The 17,207-nt window shown below is 46.1% G+C and overlaps 1 long non-coding RNA gene across 1 annotated transcript; it reads left to right on the forward strand.

Moving 5' to 3' along the window:
- The first annotated feature begins 9,953 nt into the window (after positions 1-9,953).
- LOC129523868 (uncharacterized) lies at positions 9,954-14,137 on the forward strand. The gene is made up of 3 exons (XR_008667529.1): positions 9,954-10,076; positions 11,860-12,101; positions 13,741-14,137. It is a non-coding gene; the product is annotated as an uncharacterized lncRNA (long non-coding RNA).
- The last annotated feature ends 3,070 nt before the right edge of the window (positions 14,138-17,207 follow it).

The following is a 17,207-nucleotide window of genomic DNA, read 5'->3' on the forward strand; positions in this document are numbered from 1 at the left end:
TCTGCATTCTTCACATAGTTCTGGAGCCTTGGTTTTCAGCTCCATCAGCTCCTTTAAGCACTTCTCTATATTGGTTATTCTAGTTATACATTCTTCTAAATTTTTTTCAAAGTTTTCAACTTCTTTGCCTTTGGTTTGAATGTCCTCCCGTAGCTCAGAGTAATTTGGTGGTCTGAAGCCTTCTTCTCTCAGCTCGTCAAAGTCATTCTCCGTCCAGCTTTGTTCCGTTGCTGGTGAGGAACTGCGTTCCTTTGGAGGAGGAGAGGCGCTCTGCTTTTTAGAGTTTCCAGTTTTTCTGCTCTGCTTTTTCCCCATCTTTGTGGTTTTATCTACTTTTGGTCTTTGATGATGGTGATGTACGGATGGGTTTTTGGTGTGGATGTCCTTTCTGTTTGTTAGTTTTCCTTCTAACAGACAGGACCCTCAGCTGCAGGTCTGTTGGAGTACCCGGCCGTGTGAGGTGTCACTCTGCCCCTGCTGGGGGTGCCTCCCCGTTAGGCTGCTCGGGGGTCAGGGGTCAGGGACCCACTTGAGGAGGCAGTCTGCCCGTTCTCAGATCTCCAGCTGCGTGCTGGGAGAACCACTGCTGTCTTCAAAGCTGTCAGACAGGGACATTTAAGTCTGCAGAGGTTACTGCTGTCTTTTTGTTTGTCTGTGCCCTGCCCCCAGAGGTGGAGCCTACAGAGGCAGGCAGGCCTCCTTGAGCTGTGGTGGGCTCCACCCAGTTCGAGCTTCCTGGCTGCTTTGTTTACCTAAGCAATCCTGGGCAATGGCGGGCGCCCCTCCCCCAGCCTTGCTGCCGCCTTGCAGTTTGATCTCAGACTGCTGTGCTAGCAATCAGCGAGACTCCCTGGGGGTAGGACCCTCCGAGCCAGGTGTGGGACATAATCTCCTGGTGTGCTGTTTTTTAAGCCCGTCGGAAAAGCGCAGTATTCGTGTGGGAGTGACCCGATTTTCCAGGTGCTGTCTGTCACCACTTTCTTTGACTAGGAAAGGGAACTCCCTGACCCCTTGAGCTTCCTAAGTGAGGCAATGCCTCGCCCTGCTTCAGCTCGCGCACGGTGCATGCACCCATTGACCTGCGCCCACTGTCTGGCACTCCCTAGTGAGATGAACCCGGTACCTCAGATGGAAATGCAGAAATCACCCGTCTTCTGCGTCGCTCACGCTGGGAGCTGTAGACTGGAGCCGTTCCTATTCGGCCATCTTGGCTTCTCCCCCAAAAGCATAACTTTAAAAGAGAGGTGCTCAGCTCATATTTCTTTGGTCCAGAAATCACTAGAATACCAAAAAAATTAGAATCCAGATCCATGTGGTATTCAGAACTGGGTCTATGAGGATGTAAAGAATAAACCACCATTTTCTCAATGTGAGAAGATTTCAGAGATGAACCATCCCAGCCCAGTATGTCATATGTCATATGGTTACAACTGGATTTAGAAAGTTTGCAGCTCCTCTTCCCTCACCCTCAGCTTTATTGAGGTAAATTGTTGAATAAAAATTGTGTATATTTAAGGTATACATGCGATGTTTTGACACATATATATGTCTTTCTGTGCCTGGTTTATTTTACTTGGCACAATGTCCTCCAACTTCATCCATGTTGTTGCAAATGGCAGAATTTCCTTCTTTTCTTTTCTTTCTTTTTTTTTTTTTAATTTTGAGACAGGGTTTCACTCTGTCACCCAGGCTGGAGTGCAGTGCTCTGATCATAGCTTACTGCAGCCTTGAACTTCTGAGCTCAAGCAATCCTCAAGAGAACTCCTGGGCTCAAGTCCTTCCTGCTGGGATCACAGGCACATGTCACCATGCCCATTAATTTTTAATTTTTTTCTTACAGATGGGGTCTTGCTATGTTGCCCAGGCTGGTATTGAACTCTTGGCTTCAAGTGTCCTCCTGCCCTCGGCCTCCCAAAGTGCTGAGATTACAGGTGTGAGCTGCTGTGTCCAGCCAGATTTCCTTCTCCTTTAAGGCTGAGGAGCATTCCATTGTGTATATATACACCAGATTTTCTTTATCCATTCTTTAATGGACCTTAAGTCGAATCCACATCTTGGCTATTGTGAACATGGCTAATGTTGCAATGAACATTGGAGTGCAGATATCTCTTTAACAGACTGATTTTATTTCCTTTGGATATATACCTAGTAGTGGAATTGCTAGATCATATGTTAGTTCTATTTTCAATTTTTTGAGAAATCGCCATCCACTTTTTGAATGAACGGTACTTAATGGAAGAGTCTTTTATAGTTACCCACATGGTCCAGGAAACTCTTCCATCCCTCCCTTTCTTACTCCCTCCCTCCCTCCCTCTCTCCTTCCTTTCCTTAGGCAGGGCCACACTCCTCCAAGCTTCTCTCCTGTGTAACTCATCCCATTGCATATCTTTCTGCAGGACTTAAGCACTGAGCGGCCAGCTTCACACAGCTCCATGAGGTCGCAGGAAAAGACTCAGCCCAGGATGTGAATGGACACCCAGCTGGGCAGAAGGGAGCCAGGTAAGAACTCTGGCCAACCACTGGCCATGCACTTCGCAGGGGCTGCTGATCTGTCCAGTCAGAAAATAATGGACCTGACTGGCTATTTTTCTCCATTCAAGTTTTCTGACTCCTGTTTTTCAACAAATACTGCTCCTTTACAAAAATGTGTGCCTACATTTGTTTTCACTGATGAAATTGTGTACAAAACAAATACACTGCAAGGATTGTATTTTGAAGCATAAATTGATTATAATTCAAACAGTCATGTTTCTCAAACCCTGAGTCATGATTTTAGTAGCACTCAGTAGCTTGAAAAAGCTGTTTGTGTGTGTGTGAGGATGGGGGGATCCTTAAACCACCATACCACTTAGTTTAAAATCAAGTGACCCAGTTTACATTTTTCCAGTCTTTCTTAGTGATGAAATGTTAGTGACACCCACTTAAGGAATATCTGAGATGTCTGTGCACAAAGTATATCATGAGCCAGTACCTCAGCTAACACACAAGGAAGCCTGGTCCTGAGGCCCTGATCCTTCAGCACGAGCCCAGAGGTGATGCAGGGCTCCTGACCCACAGCTCAAGCCTGTCTCTGTGAAATATAATCCATGGATTTTAGCACAACAAGGGATCTCTGCACTCGGCCTGCTGAACTGTCTTCTGCAACTGCAGAAACTGAGGTCCAGGGTAGGGCAGGGACACATGGCAGGCTTGCATGGCTGACACATGGTGAAAAGGGGGTGTCCCCTCCTGTGATACTGTCCTGTATCCATCAAGCAGCAAGTGTCCCACAAGCATGTGGGGTCTTAATGGTTCATCAGGGCAGTTCTCAGGGCTTGAGGCTCAGGGGAGGGTGTGGTTGGGGTGTATATGTTCCCTGGGGCAGGCAGAGGGAGATGGAAGATGGCAGAAGGAAGGCAGCCAGGCAAAGGGAAGCCAGGAGAATGGCATAGGGGCCCAGCATTTCTGGCACCTGCAGGGGACACAAGGGTCAGGAGTAGCTGGCTGGCTGGGGAGGGGAGAGAAAATGAGGAGATGTAAAGTATGTAGGGAATGGAAAGGTGGAAGGTTGAGCTGAGAGGGACATCTGAACACACTCAGACCTGTGGACATGAGGGTCCCCTGGGTGTGACCATCTCCACGCCTTCCTTTTGTTGCTTTTAATTGTTAGTTTACCTGGTATCTGAAGCAGTGTGGACATTTGCACTGAGCTGTACTACATTCAGCACAGGTGATGCCTTGTGTGGTTTGTGAGCAGAAAGGAATAGAGAGCTGTAAGGGCCCAGTGATGATTGAGCCAGCTGGATGCAGCTCACAGCCTTCCTGTGGTGCAATTGAAGAGGGGAACCTGCGAGGCCACAACTGCTCATCCTGCCTGCTATGGTTTGAATGTGTTCCCCAAAGCCTCATGTGTTCATCCCTCACATGGCAGTGCTGGGAGGTGGGGCCTAGTGAGAGGTGATCAGGTTTTATAATGGATTAAAGGTTACAGCAGGAGTGGGATTGTGAGAGTGGGTGCGTTATAAAAGCGAGTTCAGTTCTCTCACCCTCTCACCTTCAGCCATGGGATGACATAGAGAGAAGGCCTTTGCCAGATGCAGACACCTTGGTATTGGACTTTCCAGCCCCCAGAACTGTGAGCCAAATAAATTTATGCTCATTATAAATGACTCAGTCTGTGGTATTTTGCTGGAGTAGCACAAATGAACTAAGATGTGCCCCTTCACCTGGTGCCCCTCCTTCATACTCACCCCCACCTACTCTGAGCCCTGATGCTACGTTACCTGCCAGCTCAGCCTGTTAGGGGGCTGTGTACATATCTATCTGCTCAGCTAACTTCAGAACGTCTGCCGATTCCATCCTGGCACCTGGAGCCTGTGCTGCACCTGGCACGGAGCAGTTCCCTCGAACCCAGATGTGGAGGCCTGAGCTGGCTGTTGTGGGGACCCTGGAACCCTGTTTTTCTTGTTGGAAAAATTAGTGAAGGCTCATTCTCTGGCTATGTAGCAGAAGCCTAGGGTCCTCCTCATTGCTTAGGTTTTTATCTGCAGATAGAGACCAATTTCTGGGATCCAGGAGAGCTTGAGACTGTCTAGGTGGTCTCACAGCCGAGAAGTAGTTGCAACTCTTCCCAGTGAGACCAGAATGTCCACTGTGGAAATAGTCTGTGCTTTCAAAAAATAAAACGTGTTCATTCTAGGTCTAACCTGTAGGAAAAGACCTGCTCCTATAGGCTGTGGGGCTTCATGTGGCTGCAGGAGGGCAAGCAGGACCCTCTCACAGCTCTGGGTTTTTGTTCTCCAGGCCTACCTGGGAGGGGGTCGGCAGCTGCCCAGGGTGAGTGGGGAGAGGCCTGGGAGACCCCTCAGAGGGTCTTCAAAAATAATAGCAACAGTAATAATGATAATATCACTGCTGGTTAGATAAAAATTATCACGGGCCAGATGTGCTCCACGGGCTCTAATCCACCACCCCCCATTCCACAGTGAGCTGATGCTGCTTCTCACCATTTTTATTGCCCCCCTCTCCCACGGAAGCACCTGCTGCCCCTGCTTCTGCCCCCAGAGCCCCTGACCATGGGAGAAGAGGCCTGGAGTCTAGCCCCAGGATGGAGCCGCAGTGGCCCATCTGCAAAATGGGCACAACGGGGACTGTCCTACCCACCCAAGGGGATGACCTGGCCTTGGCGTGGCCAAGGGTGGTGGGATTTCTGTTCTAGGACTTGTTTTAGGGAGCAGCAGGAGGGACCACAGGCCTCTGGGGCAGAGAGCAGCTGAGGGGCCCTGTCTTGAGGCTCTGTCTGCAGGTGAGAGGGCGTGGGGTGAGGGGTCCTTTGTGGGTTCCAGATTTGCTCATGCTTGGCTGGTCCAGAGGGTGTTACAGGTGTCAGGATGGAGCCTTCCAACCTGGTCCCCTGCCTCATCCCAAAGAGCAACAAATGACAAATGGAAGCTGTCTTTGTCTATGAACTCTGGCTTCTATGTCCCGAGCAGGTATCAGGCACCTGAGATGTGCGGATGAGGAGGAATGCTGAGTCCCACTCCCCCGGGGAGCAACCCCTGTCTTGGCCGAGACCTCTAGTGACCTTCCCCCACCCAACTCTGCTTGCCACATATAGACACCTGGATGCTCCCGAGGGCATCCTGAGGCCCCTGCCCAGATGACACTGGGCTTGGCAAGCACCCCTCCCTGCCTGGACACCAACACATCCCAGCACCCCCGCCTCCTACCATGAGTCAGGATGCCAGCCACACCCCTGATACACTGTGCTCCTGCTTTAACCCTGGCAATGAGGCAAGGACGTGGACTTCAGCCCTGTTAGACACTCATCCTCACCTCCACTGTGCGGATGACAGAGCGGGAATGATTTGTTGTACCTTGTGGGTGTAGGACTCAAGAATGAGCTGACATCTCTGACAAGGAGCTGGACTTTCCATGGGTCCTTCGGGCCCCAGGTTGCTCTGCCCACCACGGTCACCCTGGCAGCTCCTGGGCTCCAACAGTATCAGCAGGGGTTGCACTCTTTCCATGGTGGATGCCCGGTTCAGAAGCCGTCATGTTTAATGTTTTGGGTACCACAATAATTAAATGAGGCCAAAGTACTTGTTCCTACTGAAATGAAAATGATCTGAAGAAATAATCCACATACAAAGTTAATGCATAGACTGGCCCAGCCTGGTCTGTATTTACTTTGGGGGATCCCTGGGCCTGTATGGGGCCTCAGGTGGACCCCAGAGCTCCTAGCTGCACACCATCCTTCTTCTATCCCTCTGTCTACACCTCCTCCCAGCCCACATGTCAATTCTTCTAAAGGACCGAGGTGCTGCTCTTGGCTCCAAGGTCCCCAGCCAGTATAGAACAGCAAAGCCAAAAATAAGTAGAGAAACAAATGAATAAACAAGCAAGCAAATAAATGTTATAAGGACTGTAAATAAATTTTAAAAAACTTTTAGTATTCATACATGATAGGAGTGTGTATGTAGAAGATATGAAGCAGTCTTAAATGAAGTGTGACAACTAATAATAGTGCTTAGTGATATTGCTGGAATTAAAATCAATATACAGAAATAACTGTTTCTATATACTAGCAACATACCTGTTGTGAAATAAATTTTTTATTCATTTGTAAACATGAAAAAATCTATTTACACTAAAAAATATGAATGACTCAAGGATAAAGTAACATCTAGAAGATGTTCTATACTGTTATTAGAAAAATTACAAAAAAATCACTAGAAATAGGCAGGAAATCACTGAAAAGTACTGAAATAAATGTAGAGGTGTAATATGATCTTGGACTGGAAAACACATTTTTAAAGGGCAATTCTGCACAAATTGATCTATATTAAAAAAAACTCACTCTCTGAGCCACACCCTGTGTTAAGCATGAGGACGCTGATCTTTGGGCTTGTGTTTTAATTATTTTTGTTCATGCCTCTTCTCCTCCGTCAGACCAGGGGCCCCTCAGGGTAGGAACCTCATACAGGGCCAACAACACAATAGGAGTCAAACTATCATCTGGTGTAGTTGCAAAACGCAATTTTCTTAACAGCAAATTGTTATAAAATGCACAGCTGTTTCCTGTCATATGTCATGAGGATAAACACTTGTTTGCACGGAAAAAAAAAAGTGTCCTGTCCAAATGGATCCTGTAAGCAGAACCACAATGAGTCCCATTGGACTTGGACTAACAGCGGTCCTGCAGGATAAGTTAATATGCAATCTCTGCTTTGTGGAATCAGCCAAGATGATGGGTTACAAAAGCCAAGGGAATTTTGATCAGACATCAGGAAGACCACATATTGGAAAACAGATAACACTCTTCCTAGGATGACTGGAGAGGCCAGAGGCATTAGGAATAATATCACAGGGTGTAAGTAATGAAGTCTTCAAAATGACTTCATGACTCCGGAGGTAGACATGGCCGGGGAGTGAGCCAGTGCCTGCCTCCAGTGTGCTACTCGGCCTGCCTGAGCCGGTGCCTAACGTGCCCAACACCTGAGTAACCAGACAGCCCATAGCCATCAGTGTTCTAAACTGATTGGCCAACCTTTTCTGCAAAACAGTGTAAACAAATGGGGCAAACGTGTTCTAATAAAACTTTATGGAGACTTAAATCTGAATTTCATATTGTTTTCATGTGTCATGAAAGACTATTCTTTTAATTTTCATCAATCTGTTTAAAAATGTAAAAATAATACTAGGTTGTGAGTCATACAAAAACAGGTGTGGGCCGCATTTGGCCCATGGGGCCATAGTTCACAGACCCATGTTCTTAGGTAATACCTCTTGTTTCTTTCCAGATTAGCCCCTTCTTCACCAGGCATCATGGGTTGTTCTAAGCTGCCTCTTGCCTTCAGAGTTTTCCAAGAGATAAGCAGTATCTTAGGTTGAGTTCCCCCAATGACTCTGTCTGCGTGGTTCAACCCCATCCTGGAGAGTAAAGTCCTGGTCTCTCCTCCTGCAGGTTCTCCGGTTATGGTTCCTCTGCGTGGCATCTGAAGCCTCTTGGCGTGGCTTGGGCAACAACCCCTCTTATAACAGCAGAGAGCTTGGCTCCTTTTCCTCCCAACATGTTGGGGAGGAAAACAGACCTGGGAGCCATTGAGGAAGATGGGAAGGAGGTGGAGGGAGGTGGCCCGAGAAACCAGGCCTTCTTCCCCAGAGCAGGAGCCTGTGACAGAGCTCAGGACAGTGCAGAAGGAACAAGGAGACCTGCAATTGGATATTGGGTTGGTTTTGATTTGTATGAGATCAGGCTTTCAATGTGAGAGAGTGAGTCCTAATTTCCAACCGAGACTCTTCCAGCCACGGAATCTCCCTTAGCTATTATGTTGTGGGGACCTGGGGAAGGCAGTGAAGAGAAGAGGATGTTTGAGGCTGTGTTTGGAGGAAAACAAAGCAGTTGAGGAATGTTCAAACTGCTTGATAAATTGGTCACAGAGGCTTTTTAAAAACAACTTTATTGAAGTCTAATTTACATACCATAAACTTTACCAACCGTAAAATTCAATGATTCTTAGTAAGTTTACAGAGCTTTGAAACCATCGCGACGATCTAATTTTAGAAATTTACATCAGCTCAAAAACATCTCTCATGCCCAATTGCAGTCAATTCCTTATTCCAACAACAATCTCCTTCCTCTCTATACAGTAGTTCCCCCATATCCAAGGTTCCACTTTCTGTGGTTTCAGTTACCCATGGTCAACCATGGTCTGAAAATACTGAATGGAAAATCCCAGAAATAAACCATTTATAAGTTTTATATTGAATACTGTTCTGAGTAGCATGATGAAATCTCAGGCGGCCTCACTCCGTTCTGCCCAGGACATGAATAACCCCTTTGTCTAGCATATCCATGCTGTACCCACACTTTATTGTATAGGAAAAAACAGTGTATATAGGGTTTGGTACTATTCGTGGTTTCGGGCATCCACCGGGGGTCTGGGAAGGCATCTGTCGTGAATAAGAGTGAACTAGCTCTTCTACTAGCACCGCGAAATGGAGACAGGGCTTCCTCATCTCCCCAAGGGAAGGCTGAGAAATAAAGGTCCTTCTCAAGTCAGACCCTGCATGTCTCATCTTGAGGAAAAAGTGGGGAGGTGGAGGAGATGTCCCAACCACCCCTCTAAAAGGGTTGGGCCAGGCTCCTTCTAGCGGCCTTCAAAAAATGAAAACAAAAAACTGCCCCTACCGCTGAAATAGGAAACCCGTACGGGCATAAAGGCGGCTACTGGAGGGTTGACAAAGAAGGAAGAAGAGGGTTTTCCATGGGAGAGTTAGGGAAAGGTCCTCCTTCTCAAGAATCCCCAACCCACCACAAACAGAGCTCAAAGCGGCCAGAGGCAGGCTGCCTCCTCCGCCTCCAGGCAGGCCTACAGGGGCTTGGACGGTGGTGCCCCTGCTCCCCAAGGGGCACTGCTGCTTCTGCAGGAGCAGTGTTGGGGAGCACTGAGGCAGGCCAGGGATGAGGGGATGTCCTTGGATGGTGAAGGCGGAGGAGGAGCCCTCGCAGTATCAGGAGCGCCACCCCGTCCAGGCCTGCCATTCCTGCACCCTTGGGTGTGCATGGCTGTCAGGAGGCAGTGTCCCCAGGGCTGTGTGTACGTCAGCCTGGGCCACATTTGCCATGGCAGAGGTGACAGGCACCTTGGCCTGGGGTGGGCAATCCTCAGTGGAGCACCCTGCCACCTCGGCGGGGGATGCAAACTTGTGGGTGAGCTTCTGGCCGCTCCCTTTGTGGATGATGTTCTTGTCATAACAGCTCCGCGAGGCCCTGCTGAGCTGGTTGGAATTCGTGTCAGTCTTGTTCTTGCGCGGCCCCCTCTACATCCACCGGCTTGAACTCACCACCATCCCGGGAGGTCCAGGAGATAACCTGGCCACTGCCTGGCTCAGCAGCTGCAGCAGAAACTGCCAGAGTCACAGATGGGGCCCCCGCTGGGGGGCGCTCATGCCGTCCCGGGTGCTAGCGCGCTGCGTGGTGGGCGTTGGCAATGTCCGCAGTTCCGGGGGGCCGGCGCTCCATGCAGGGCCCCACAAACCCCAGGCCCTGGTTCCCAGGCGGCGGTGGCGGCGGCAGCAGTTTTGAAGCCCGAGTATTTATTTTGTGTTTATTAAGTTTTAAGGGTTCTTTTAATATCTTGAATAGAAGTTCTTTATAAGATAGATGATTTACAAATAATTTTGTTCAGCCTGTGGTTTATTCAAATGGTTTGATAAACTGCTCCAATTTATCAAACCATTTGAATAAACCGCAGACTGAACAAAATTATCTGTGGTTCATTTACTTAATGGTGTCTTTTGAAATAAAAAGTTTTGAATTTTGATGAAGTCCAATCGATCCATTATTTTCTTTTATAAATCATGCTTGTGACATATCTAAGTCCTCTCTGCCTAACCCAAGGTCATGAAGATTTTCCTGTTTTGTGTCAAAAGTTTTACGGGCTTAGCTCTTACACTTAAGTCTATGATACATTTTGAGTTACTTTATTCGTATGACGTTAAGTAGGAGTTTAGATTTATCTTGTTGCATGTGGACATTCAATTTCTCCAGTATCATTTGTTGCAAATTCCTTTCTCCACTGAATTACTCTGACAACTTTGTTGAATGTTAGCTGACCATAACTATAAAGGCTCATTATTTTATTCTGTTCTGTAGATTATCTGGACCCTATTGTTCTGTTTCATTGGTTGACACACTTATCCTTATACAAGTACCACTGTACTGATGATTTAGATTTATAGTAGATTTTGAAATCGGGAAGCATAGTCCTCTTTGTTCTTTTTTTTTTTTTTCAAGACTGTTTTGCTGTTTTGGGGAATTAAGTTGTTCATTCTACAGGAAAGCCTCTTGGGGTTTTATAGGGTTTATGTTAAATAAATAGATCAATTTGGGAAGAATTGCCATCTTAATGATATTGTGCCTTTTAATCCATGAACGTAGAGCATTTCCTCTTTTATTTTGGTCTTCCTTAATTTCTCTCAGAAATATTTATAGTCTTATACTTTCTTTTACATTTTTATTCCTAAGTATTTAATGTTTTTGATGATTTTATGAATAGAAATTTAACTTCATTTATATTCTTTATTGCTAGTATATAAAAATGCAATTGAATTTTATATAGCAATCTTGTATCACGCAACCTTGCTGAACTTGTTCATTAGGTCTTATAGGGATTTCTTTGTGGGGTGTGGATTACTTAGGATTTACACATATGGGACCATGTTATCTGTGCATAAAGACAGTTTTTCTTTTTTCTTTTTCAATTTGGGTGCTTTTTATTCCTTCTTCTTGCCTTAATGCACTGGCTAGAACTTCCTATACAATGTTGAATAAAAGTGGTGTGATTGGATGTTGTTGCCATTTCCTGATGTTAGGGAGAAAACATTTGCTCCTTGATTTGTAAGCATGGTATTAGTGATGGATTTTTTTTTTTTTTAACTTTAAGTTCTGGGATACATGTGCAGAATGTGCAGGTTTGTTACATAGGTATACGTGAGCCACGGTGGTTTGCTGCACCTATCAACCCATCATCTAGGTAGCGATGGACTTTTCATAAATGTCCTTGATCAAGCTGAGGAAGTTCCCTTCCATTGCTAGTTTGTCTAAAGTTTGTATCTTAGGTGGGTGTTGCATTTTGTCAGATGCTTTCTCTGCATCATGGGTTCCCCCTGCTTTATTCTATTTATTTTCTGTATTAATTGATTTTTAATTATTAAACCAACTTTGAATTCCTGAAGCAAAGCCCACCCAATGATGAATATAATCCTTTTTATATGTTTCTGGATTTGGTTTGTTAACATTTTGTTGAGGATTTTTGTGTCCATATTAATGAGGAATGTTAGTTTATAATTGTCTGTGGGGGGTCTGTCCTGCAGATCCCAGGTTGCACGACAGATGAATAATGTACCCGGACACCGATATTCAGTGAGAAAGCAGCTAGGAGTCTGAGTCACTCACAGTCACCAAGGAAGATGCTGTAAAGAGTCAGCAGCCAACGCCCTGACTAGCTGGCCCTGTGGGCATTTATTCAGCACAGATTTAATGACAAAGGCTTTGAGTCAACACACCTGTGGATAATTAATCTGGTCGCCTCCACCCTGGGAGAGCTATCTTGCCGGTGAGTGATCAAAGGTTAGTTTTAGGACCACATGAGTAAACAAGCTCTTTAGATAAACTCCTCTACATTCCTATGTATCTATGCCCTAAGCTATTAAGTGGATTTGCTGCCTTCAGCCAAACACTTTATGCAAACCTCCAGGCCTTCCAAGAGGGTTTGTATTTATGTCCTTTAACTTCATCTTAAATTTTTTCCTACCAGCCTGACTGAACTCCCACAGTTGTCTTTTCTTATGATGTCTCACAGATTGGCCTCATAGAATGAGCTGGGAGCTACTTTCTCCTCTTCTACTTCCTGGAAAAGTTTGTAAAGAATTGGTATTATTTATTTTCTAAATGTTTGGTTGAATTCAACAATGAGGCCATCTGGGCCTGGGCTTTTCTTGTGGGAATATCTTGAATTATTAATGTAATGTATTCACCTGTTATATTACATTCCCCAGTTCCTTTCTAGTATCTTTCTGATTAGGGTGGACTATAAGGGATATTGCCTTGTGAAAGCTGGAGGAGGTAAGAGAGGAAGCAGCCATTTGTAACACCTTCTCCCAATTATTCAGTTGAACACTAATCCGGCTGCTGCTGTGAAGGAATTTTGCAGATGTAATTAAAGTCAGCTGACATTAGTTAATCAAAAGGTAGACTATTCTGGGTAGATCTGATTTAAGTAGTTGCAAGCCCTTAATAGGAGGACCTAAGTCTTCCCTGAGTTTAGAAACTCCAAGCAGCAGTGTGGAAGGGAAGTTGTAGACCTTTCTACATACTGGGGCCTCCATAGTCTTGTTGCTGTTGTTCATTTGCTTATTTACCTCACTGGTGTGAAGCAGCAGATGGTTCTGCAATTGCTCCCAAGTTGTTTTATGGCCTACCACATGGTGTTTTCTGCAGACTGCTCTGTGTGTGCTTGAGAAGAAGTTCCTTGACAGAGTTGCACCAATCTCCTGTATCCTTGGTTTTCTGTCTAGTTGTTCTGTCCATTATTGAGAGTGAGGTATTGAAGTCTCTAAATATTATTATTGAATTGTTTATTTTTTCCCTTGAGTTCCATTGGGGTTTACTTTTTCATATTTTGGGGTTCTGTTAAATGCATATATTTTTGTAATTATTATACCTTCCTGATGAATTCACTCTTTCACCATTGTAAAATGACCCTTTATTCCTCATAAAAAGTTTCATCTTTTTTTTTTAGACAGGGTCTCACTCTGTCACCCAGGCTGGAGTGCAGTGGCACAATCTTGGCTCACTGCAACATTTGCCTCCTGGACTCAAGTGATTCTCCCACACAGCATTCCAAGTAGCTAGGTCTACAGGTGCCTGCTACCATGCCTGGCTAATTTTTGTATTTTTTGTAGAGAGGGGTCTCACCATGTTGCTCAGGTTGGTCTTGAACTCCTGGGCTTAAGTGATCCACCCACCTCAGCCTCCCAAAGTGCTGGAATTACAGGCATGAGCCACCATGCCTAGTCAATTATTTCACCTTAAGGCCTATTTTGTCTGATATTTCTATAGTCATGTCAGCCGTCTTATTGTAGAGACTTCCTATAATTATATGTTGCCCTGGCATTCATTTTGAATATAAGTTGGACTTCTTTTTGGCAAAAAGTAACTCTTGACATATTTTCCATTTCTCTACCTCCTCCCAGTTTCTCAAAGTGATCAATCCAGACCTCTGCCGTATGTAACCCCCTCCTGGTGACCACCTCCCTGTGGGACAGCTGGATGCAACCTACCTGACTCACCCTGATGACTCCCACACCACGTATGGACTGTGCAGATATGTCACAATGACCACCTCTCAGTCGCAGTGTGACTCCATGGAGCTGGTGCTTGCTTTCTCTAAACTCAATTAGGACTCCCCTTGGGAAACCTGCCTTGGTAATGTCCTGGACCCCAAAGCCTCTGCCCACAAGTCCCTCTCTCTTGCTCCCCATCCAGAGGTTGAGTGTGTGTTTCCTGAATGACTCTCTTCTTCCCATCAGTCCTGGTGATGTGTCCTGCCCTTTTCTCTCTAGATTTGTAAGTAATAAACTGCTTCTGTTATTTTGTGTGTTTTGATGAATTGCCCAACTATAACTTCTTCTCTGGTCAAGGCTTTCCTGGAGAGTGGCTATCTTGGTAGGAATTAACTGGACACAGGTAAGACAAGAGCCACAAGCCTGCCAGCATAAACAAGTTTCCTGTGAGAGAGACACCTGGTCTTGGATCCAATACTTAGGCATTAGACCATTCACCAGGACAAAGAAGTATCCCACGGGAGTCATGGCCCACCATGGCTTCCTCTTCTTGCTCCATGTCTAAAGATTCTATGATATGACCACTCTTTAGGGTCTATCTGCCATCTCTGGAGACTGTGGATGAATGCTCCCTTGACAAAGGGACACAGTCCTCTCCTCTGCCACTTCATCTGAAGTGTGTGCATACTTTCCCAATTTTCCCCAGAACAACTGTGGCTCTTACCAAAGCTTTAAGGAAAACTAGGGTTAATTGAGAATATGTTGTATGAGTTAGGGTCCTAAATGAGATGAGGCCCTAGTTGCAAGGAACAGAAACTGACTCTGATTCAATCAGACAAGGATTCATTGAAAGGATATTTGGCAGATTGGGAAATAAACAGAAGCAAAGGGAGGGCAGGAAGCTGAACCACAGGCAAAACAACACTGCCACCAACACATCAAAATCTCCTTTTTCCCAGCTTGCTTTCTTTCTTTCCTTCCTTCCTTCCTTCTCTCTCTCTTTTCTTTTTCTTTCTTTCTTTCTTCTTTCTTTCTTTCTTTCTTTCTTTCTTTCTTTCTTTCTTTCTTTCTTCTTTCTTTCTTTCTTTTTCTTTCTTTCTTTTTCTTTCCCTTCCTTCCTTCCTTCCTTCCTTTTCTCTCTCTTTCTTTCTTTCTTTCTTTCTTTCTTTCTTTCTTTCTTTCTTTCTTTCTTTCTTTCTTTCTTTCTTTCTTTTCTTTCTTTCTTGAGACAGAGTTTCATTTTGTCACTCAGCCTGGAGTGCAGTGTTGTGATCTTGGCATCTTGGTTCGGCACAACCTCTACCTCCCGGGTCCTGCCTAGGCCTCCCAAGTAGCTGGGACTACAGGCACCTGGCACCAAGCCCAGCTAATTTTTTTGGATTTTTAGTAGAGTTTAGTAGGGTTTCACCATGTTGGCCAGGCTGATCTCAAACTCCTGACCTTAAGTGATCTGCCTGCCTTGGCCTCCCAAAGTGCTGGGATTACAGGCATGAGCCACTGTGCCTGGCCTCCATTTTCAAGTTATCTGATTGGCCAGGGTTAGGTCATGTACCTGGTCAACAGCTGCCAGAGGCTTGGCTTTGGGGCTACTGTAGTGGGCACAGTTGTAGCCCTCAGGCTAAGCCTGGAATCCAGAGTTTTTCATTAGAACAGGGTGTGTCTTATGCATCTTGCATCCCTGAATGCTCAACACAATGGCTGCCCCAGAGCGTGTGCTCAGTCTACAGTTATTGAAATGGATCGAGAGAAATTAATCTTCTGAGATAATAGTCGACATGCCAATGGGATTGCGAACATCTATGCTTCCTCATAGATGTTCAGTGCCTATTGCCCTGGAATCATACAGACCCTGTCACAAGTTAACTTCACCTTAAGTACCCTATAGATCACAACTTCAGCATTGTGAAATGCTAAGGTTTCTTTTTGAGATGTGCTACCTTTACAGAAAGGAGGGCAGAGTCTTTTGTCATCATCTCATTCTAGTGCATGTACCAGTCTCAATCTTGGCTTCTACACCTTGGTATTGCCTCTGAGCCCCACCCTATTCATGTCATCCCTTCATAATTTTTGTATCATTCCAACACAAACTCAAGGAGAACCCTTTCTCTGAGGCAGGGGTTTTTCCTTTCCTTGTAACAATTAGTGCTAAGGAGGAGGGACCCTACCTTCTGTACATATAGTGGCAGCAGGCAGAGCCCCCAGAGGCCTCTGACAGGTGGAAAACCTACCCTCACCCACAAGGCTGAGTCCTGTGGCTCCCCAGAGCTCATACAGTGGTTGCTCAGGGAAGGTCTCATGAAAGGACAAGTCAAGATACATCTAGATGAATGGGTTTGCAGGAATTCAGAAGTCCAGGAAGCTGTCCGTGGCACTGCTTACAAGTAGCTTCGAGGAAGACTCTCATCTCTTCCTGTGAAAAATAGCTTTAGATGAACAATTCCAGGGGATCTGTGACTTCTGCTCACCAGCAATTTAAACAGTACCTTCAGATTCCTGCTACTAAAATAGAGCCCAGTGTTGGTCTTAGAAGCAAGTCTCTGGGGGTTTCTGTGGGTCGGTAAGCCTTCTTGCTGCTCTGAGGCCATGGGTGACTCTCACAATCTCAGCCCCACAAGATTATGATAGCAACTCCCTTTCCTCTACTGTTTCTTCTGAGGTTGGAGTAACCTGCCAAGAACCAGGTGATGTTCACGTTACCACTCATCCCTAAGGCACCTGGCAAGGCAGGGATTATTATCCCTATTTTAAAGGTGAGGAGGCCAAAGTTGGGGTCATGACAGGAAGAAGGGCTTCTGAACCTCTGATACCTTCACAGTGGTTGGGCTTTCCTGGACAAGATAAACAGTGCCAACTAGTCAATTGTTAGTATTTATTTTTTATTCGTGCCTTCATTCACTCATCTCAAGTTCATGAGATGAACACCAAGCCTTATGCTGGAAGCAGGGAGGAAAACAAGACAAAAAACTTGTCCCCATGTGGTTAAGCATGTAGAGGAAGCAGTCCCATGAATGAGTAATGGAGGGCACAGTGATGACGGCAGCGGTGGCCCGTCTGGAGCAGCCACTGAGAAGATGCTGGCTGCAGTGGGGAAGGTGCGGCCAGGGCTGTGTGCTCCATGGAGCCGGGGCGGGGGGAGCCAGGAACAAGTCAGAGCCCCGCCTCCTTCCAAGTTGGCGGGTTGGGAGCCCCGCCCTCCCGGGAGCAACTGCAGCTACCCAGCCCAGGCTGGGGACCTGGGCATCCCTGTACTCTTGGGGGACCCAGGAAGCACCCCTTCCCCCTGCAGGCTCAGAAGTACCTGCTCCCACTGCCTGGCCTCTCCTCACTCCCGGTTGCGGCTCTGATTTTGGAGCAAAGTTGAGGCGGAGCCTGGGCAC

This window comes from Gorilla gorilla, chromosome 6, assembly GCF_029281585.2.
Source record: "Gorilla gorilla gorilla isolate KB3781 chromosome 6, NHGRI_mGorGor1-v2.1_pri, whole genome shotgun sequence".
Taxonomy (NCBI): domain Eukaryota; kingdom Metazoa; phylum Chordata; class Mammalia; order Primates; family Hominidae; genus Gorilla; species Gorilla gorilla.